This window comes from Xenopus laevis, chromosome 5L (assembly GCF_017654675.1).
Source record: "Xenopus laevis strain J_2021 chromosome 5L, Xenopus_laevis_v10.1, whole genome shotgun sequence".
Lineage (NCBI taxonomy): Eukaryota > Metazoa > Chordata > Amphibia > Anura > Pipidae > Xenopus > Xenopus laevis.
In genome coordinates, this window is record NC_054379.1 from 106,899,314 (window position 1) to 106,906,758 (window position 7,445).

General features: G+C 43.8%; 1 long non-coding RNA gene across 4 annotated transcripts in view; it reads right to left on the minus strand.

The window, feature by feature from the left end:
- The window catches only part of capn10.L, a 28,717-nt gene extending 23,936 nt beyond the window's left edge, over window positions 1–4,781 (minus strand). For 3 of the 4 annotated variants that reach the window (XR_005961346.1, XR_005961344.1, XR_005961345.1), the window contains exons 1-3: window positions 4,639–4,781; window positions 4,404–4,534; window positions 4,182–4,313 (exon numbers count right to left, since the gene is read on the minus strand). This is a non-coding gene — a long non-coding RNA (calpain 10 L homeolog). Of the gene's footprint in view, window positions 1–141; window positions 2,722–4,181; window positions 4,315–4,403; window positions 4,535–4,638 lie in introns of those variants that run through there. The other variant, XR_005961347.1, reaches the window with a different exon arrangement.
- Window positions 4,782–7,445: the final 2,664 nt, after the last annotated feature.

The following is a 7,445-nucleotide window of genomic DNA, read 5'->3' on the forward strand; positions in this document are numbered from 1 at the left end:
GCCAAAGCAAATAGGAGGGGCGACAGGGGGCAGCCCTGTCGCGTCCCCCTGCCCAGTGGAAAGGACGGAGTGATAAAGCCATTCACTAAGACCTGAGCCGTGGGATGACTGTAAAGCAACTTGATCCACTTAATAAATTGTTTACCAAAACCAAAAGGACTCCAACACTGCCCACAAGTATGGCCATTCAATAGAATCAAACGCCTTTTCGGAGTCTAAAGAAACTACCACACTGGATCCCAGGTTGTCATGAGGGACCTGCAAATTATAATAAAGCCATCTTAAATTAACATCTGTGGACCTCTTGGGCATAAAACCGGTCTGGTAAGGTTCAATTAACTGAGTAATAACCTGTTGCAATCTGACCGCCAGCACCTTTGCCAGGATTTTGGCATCTACATTTATTAAGGAGATGGGACGGTAAGAACCGCATTGTTCTGGATCTTTCCCTTCCTTATGGATCAAAACAATAAGCGCATTAGCAAAGGAGGGCGGGAGTTTACTGGCTTGGTTGGCCTGATTCAAAATTTCACAGAGTGTGGCCGGTGTTTTCTCCCCCAAGGTACGGTACCACTCCAGGGGTAGCCCATCTGGACCCGGGGCCTTGGCTGGAGTCATAGAGGCTATAGCTTCACGGATTTCACCTGGTGTAATGGGACTGTCAAGTAAAGCTACATGTGAAGGGTGTAAAGTAGGCAGGGGAATATCCAATAAAAATTCTGTTAGCTGGGCCTCAGTGTAAGACACCTGGGAACAATACAGATTGGTAAAGTACTCAACAAATACGTCTGCTACTTCACGCGGATCCGTAATCGGATGCCCGGTAGCAGATATTACCCTATGAATGATTGTTTGCGGATTGGTAACTCTGGATAGATAGGCTAACAGTTTGCCCGACTTGTCACCTTGCTCAAACCCCCGCTGGGAAGCATATAGTAGCTTTTTCTGGGTAACAGCTGTCATTTTACATTGCAGTTTAGTGTGGGCCTGCATCAAGCCATTATGTAAGTCAGGGGAGGGGGCCTCAACATACGCCAATTCCGCCGCCTCCAACTCCCAAGATGCCTGCTGAACCTCCCGTTTGGCCTCAGTCCTCACTCTACTAATGGATTGAATCAGGGCACCCCTCGAGACCGCCTTAAACGCATCCCATAGCACAGAAGGGGAGGCTGAACCCTGATTTTCATCCCAATAAGTTTCTGCCGTCTCGCAAACTTTATCCGCCACCTCTTTTTGTGTGAGCCACAAGGGGCTGAGCCTCCACCTTCTATCCCCGGACCCTGCATAAGGTTGTATAGTGACAATTAAGGGAGAATGGTCGGAAATGGACCTGGCACCATACTGAATGTGCCCAATTTTGTTAGCCATCTCGGAGGACAGCAGGGCCATATCTATTCTCGAAAGAGTTTGGTGTGAGGCGGAATGACAGGAAAAAACTTTAGTCCCAGGATGTCTGGCCCTCCAGACATCCTGAAGCCCCATTGAGTCCGACCAGGCCTTCAATTTAGTTGGTTTGGTATCAGCCGAATTAAGCCTATCCAACACAGGGGTCATGCCACTATTGAAATCACCCACCCAGCACTGAGGGACCAATGGAAGAGCCGCCACCTTCCGCATTACCGTATCCAGAAGGTCCGTTGTGAAGGGAGGGGGTACATACAGATTGACCAATATAAATTCAAAGGAGTAAATAGTACAGTGCATGATAAGATATCTACCATAGTGGTCCACATGAATGTGATGAAGCGAAAAATGAAGGCCCCTCCTGACTAGAATGGAGACCCCTCTTGCATGAGTGGAAAAGGTAGCGTGGTACGCCTGAGCGACCCACGCCCTTTTCAGCGATAGGACTTTTTGGCCTGTTAAGTGGGTTTCCTGAAGGCATACAATCGCCGGGGACCATTGTTTCAATGCATTGAATAGGAGTGCCCTCTTAATTTTATCACTAAGGCCTCTGATATTCCATGAAACCAAAGTAACCTTAGCCATAATCAAATAGAAAAATGCTACTGTATGTCAAAACCTCGCTGCTGCACGAGTAAATAAGGGAGTGGGGGCGAAAGGGGAAAAAACCTGGGGAAGTCCCACAACACCCTAGCCCGCCCTGCCCACCCTGTAAACTGGGGTGGGCCTCGACCCCTAACAAAACCTTAATAGCCATCGCCAGGGACATGGCGACTATAGCATAAACACTATGTAGTTAAACAAAATACTCAACATAAGCACAGGCCCCCAGTCCTCCGGGTTTTGGTGAGTGTCCCCACAGAAAAAACAGTTGGTAACAATGAGAGACTATCCATTGAAGACATGAGTGGTGGTCAGTAAATAGGAACACAGCTTGGTACCCCATGGAAGGAGGGTATATACTCACGAACCCAAGGCCACAAGTCCGCATCTGAAGAGTGGACAGAAACCCCAAAGGGTAGGTACACCCCAAGGGGTGAGCAGGATGCAGGAGGGCCTTATCGCCATTCCAGCCAGTCCATGGCCTCCTGTGGCGTCACAAAAAATCTGGTGTTGTTGCCGTCCACCACTCGTAGCTTGGCTGGAAAAATTGTAGAATAGAGAATGCCTTTATCCCTGAGCTTCTTCCGGACCTCTGCATATTTGGCTCTTTGCCGCTGGACTTCCATAGTATAATCCGGATAGATCATAATCTTGGCATCTCCGACGTGTAGGTCTTCTTTAGTGCGCATCAGCCTCAGGATGGCGTCGCGATCCCTGTAATTAAGGATCTTGGCAATCATGGTGCGCGGGGGAGCCCCCGGGGGAGGTTGCCGCGATGGAATACTATGGGCCCGCTCAACCAGGAACATCTGAGATAATTGGGCAGCCCCCAGGTGGTCCCTGAGGAGGTTTTCCAGGTACAGTTCAGGAGTGGCTCCCTCCTGTTTCTCGGGTATGCCGACAACGCGTATATTAATAAAATCTGTTATTTACTACTATTTACTATTTTGGCCCAGGTTCAGGGTTGTGAAAAGAAATCCAAAGAAGTGTATGAGCTATAGATAAAGTTTGCGTGTATCAGCTGCTGCAGAATAAACACTTTATTTTGTAGTTATGCACAGCTGGAATATTAAAGGTTGCATGGCTGCATAAGAGAACAATGGGGGGGGGTCTATAATAATAATTCCTAATTATGTGTGGATCATAACTACTACTTGTTATTACTATGTAAATGACAACCTGCAGTAATTCAAACTGCAATTTTATTTCTGGTCTGGTGAACCCATGCACTGCCACAGAGAAAAAAATGGGTATAGCTTCATGCCACTATCTTGCTTTCCAGTTATTACTCTTCAGACTTGTGCGTGCGCATTAGACATCTTTCAGATCTTTCTTTGGTGCACATGTGCTGTGTCTTTGCTAGGGATGCCTGGGATATTTAAGTAAAATACCAGCAACCCCAATGAACCACAACAACCACTCTGGACAGCAAACATTATACTGATAAATTATAATTTTAGAATGCAATACACATTTGTTTAGTAAAATCATATGTACTCCCATGTCTGGAAATGCTTCAGCTTGGATTCTATTGGATCATAAAAATTTGATCACCAATAGCCACAATTTTAAAGGGGTTGTTCACCTTTGAATTAACTTTTAGTATGATGTAAAGAGTGATATTCTGACTCAATTTGCAATTGATTTTAATTTTTTATAATAAGTAGTTTCTGAGTTATTTAGCTTTTTATTCAGCAGCTCTCCAGTTTGCCATTTCAGTACTCCGGTTGCTAGGGTCCAAATGACCCTAGCAACCATGCTTAATATGAATAAAAACTGGAATATAATTGGGGGAGGATCTGAATAGAAAGATGAGTAATAGAAAGATAACAATACATTTATAGCCTTACAGCACTTTTTTTTTTTTAGATGGTGGTCGGTGACCATTTTAAAGCTGGAAAGAGTCAGAAGAAGAAGGCAAATAGTTATAAAACTATAAAAAAGAAATCATGGAGACCAATTGAAAATTTGCTCAGAATTAGCCATTCTAGAACATACTAAAAGTTAACTTAAAGGTGAACAACCCCTTAAAAGAAGAATTACTCAAATAAACACAAGTGTATAAAGAACTGACCAGTATATACTATATACAGTAATTATGTATGGCTAAATCATTTATTGAAAAATATCTACCCCTAAACATGCCATAATGATGGAAAAGGAGGGGTTCTTACCTGACCAAGAAGTCGATCGTATTTCTGCAGTGCTGTGCAAGCACATATGAACCAGCAGTCTCCCAGAATTCCTTGCTTCCCCAAATTAAGACGGTTTTTTTCTGAGAATAAACTTGGGGATGCACAGATATCCTGAAATCAAGGGAAAAATCCATAAGTGTAGCTTGTATAGACAGTTGCTAATATTGCTAGTGGCAATACTGACTCCTTGTATGAACTTACCAAAGGCCTCTGCCATGAAATATTATCACTGAGCAAAGCCAGTTGTGTGTCCCCTCCATGTACCAACGATGAAACCTTAGCTGCAAAATCTGAATCAACAAACAGCCCAGACAAGGGAGGTGACATCTCACCTTCAGGGAGATAAGAAAAACAAGCCATATTATATAGAAGGACTCACATCAATACAGAAAAAAAGCTTTAAAATGGCTGTAAACATCCCCCAAAACATTTATACCTTACACCAGGCATTCAGCTCGACTAGACTTCCATCACAAAAGCTCAAATCTGCAGCACAGATCAACCACTTCCTCTTCTATCGTGTAGCCCCGCCCCTTCTTATTCACTGGGCTCTGCCTGGACCAGCTGTCTGTGAGAGCGAGAAGTCTGTTCTGCGCATGCCTGAATAGTCCAGCAAGTACCTGTTCATGCAAGACCTGCATTTGCGGTAGTGCTCGTTATTCATTTTTTACAGCGTGATTCGTAGCTTGTAATAACTAGCTGATAACAACAGCACAGACTCCATCATGATCCATATGTTTGTGGCATGAATGGCTTAAAAAAGGTGCTTTTATACTCGTTTGTGACACAATGGTACAGCTCACCATTGTTCAGATAATGCAGGGGCGGAGCTACAGAGGATGCAATTGGTTTCCATTTTTTGTTATTTGTAGTTTTTGAGCCACATTGTTTTTTTGTTCAGCAGCTCTCCAGTTTGTTATTTCAAGTCTGGTTGCTAAGGTACCCATTACCCTAGCAACCATGCTGTGATTTGAATAAGAGACTGGAATATAAATAGGAGAGGGTCTGAATATAAAGATTAATGTCGGGGGCGTGCATGTAGATAAGAGGTATAGCCTTTTTTTTTAAAAAAATACATTGGAGAGCACGGAGAGGAGTTTTACTGGGGACTTTTTAGCTAAACGAAGGGTAAAAATGTAACATGTAGAAGGACATGGGTATTATTTGGAGGGTGTAGTTTTTATTTTTTTTAATGAAAAAATTAATGTTACTGTTCCTTTAAAGTTGAACCACCTCTTTTACTTACAGTCTTATAAAGATTAAAAGCAGTGCTGATGCGAGTGGTCTGCCTGCTGGAGTGGAATAAAGTTAGATATACATGGGAAGATCCACTACCTGCTAGTCTGGCAAGGTCACTGTATGAGTGCGTGTTTCCTCAGTTAAAAGAGAAGGAAAGGCATATTTAAATGGGGGGGGGCAAAAGTTAGGCACCTTCAAATGATCATAAGTATATACTTAACTCGGGCTGGTGCTCCTATCAGAAGAAAACTACACTGGTCCGGGGATTCTTCCAGCGAGCACCACTTAGCGATCGCTTCCTTCTTCTTCTTTATTCTAATTTCCCAGGGCAGACGCATGCGCAGAAGGAAATAGCTGACTTCTTTGTTAAAGTTCATCTTTTCTCTCTACTGCACATGCGCACCCGCGTGAAGAAAGAAGAAGCGTGCTGGAAGAATCCCAGGCCAGTGCTGTTTTCTGCTGATAGGACCACCGGCCCAAAGTGTCAGGTACATAAATGCGATCACTTGGAGGTGCCTAACTTTTGGCACCCCCAAGTAAAGAGCGTCTTTCCTTCTCCTTTAACTGAAGGTCATTTAAAAAAAATATATATATATATTCTAAATATTATATTTAGAAAAGATAAACTCATATTCACTCAGTGACCCAATACTGCTGCCTTGCAATTCTGTAGTTTCCTTTTTTTTTTTTTTTAAAACAAAACTTTTTTTATTGATTTTCTTTTAACAATACAACACAGAGAGAAAGATGGGGGGGGGGGAACAGTTCCGCCTGGGGTTCACTCATATTTATCAGAATATGCATACAATTCTCAGGTAGGTATTTGCATTTTAATTCAATCTCAAGCATCCAATTCGTTAAGGCCTTCAGCCTCAGTCCATGGCTGCCAAATTTTCCCAAATTTCTCCGGACAGCCCCGTGCCAGGTAGGTAAGTTTAATCATAGGTAAAACATTATTAACTTGACATTTCCACATTCCCAGCGTGGGTACTCTAGGCCCCATCCATCTCATAATAATACACTTTTTTGCGTAATACAGTAGTCCTCTAATGAGAAGAGTCATATACTTGCCCACAACCACTCCCTCCAACACCCCCAACAAACAACAGTGGGGAGACAGCAATGGGGGAAAGGCCAGCTGCTCTGATAGGTAGGTTGTGACTGCTCTCCAAAAGTTTTGTATATGGGGACATTGCCAAGTCATGTGTAGGAAGTCTGCCTGATCCGTCTGACATCTATGACAGTTGCTATTATCCCTTTTACCAAATCTGTGAAGTTTGGTGGGTGTCAGATAAACCTGATGTAAACATTTGTACTGTATTAGTCTATCCCGGGAGGACACCAGAAAATGATATAAGTTCTCAGTTGCCTCCTCCCATTGGTCTTCTCCCAAATCCCCTAGTGTATCTCGCCATTTAAGGTAGGTTCGGTGAAATGGGGCTGTTTGGGCTCGGACTAGCAGCCCGTAGATCTGAGATGTGAGCTTTGCCGGCGTCTCAGAGCTTACAAGCCTCATCAGTGGATAGTCCTCAAATACTAATGACTGAGATCGGAATTGCCTTGTAAAGGCTTCTCTGAGTTGAAAATAGGAATGAAGTCTAGGGTTACCCGGTATCATATTATCCCTGAGGGTCACATATGGGATAAACGTGTCCTCTACCAGCACATCCTTTAGTTTTTTTATGCCCCCTAGTGGCCACTCTTGAAAATTGGGAAGGTCCACAAAGTGTATAAGATTAGAGTTCCTCCAAAGTGGTAGGTTTGGGGATAACAGTGGGGGATCTACTCCCGTTATACGTAATGCTGACGTCCAGGCCTTGTGCGTTGTTGTTATTACCTCCAAATCTTTAGGAATGTCCGTTAGTGCTCTATATGGGACATTTTGCATGGCTTCCAAAGAACCCAGAAATGAAGCCTGTAGTTGCATGTTCGGGTTTTCCGCACTAGGCACCAGCCACCAGTGAACATAGGCTGCCTGCGCCGCCAGGTAATAAGCCCTAAGAT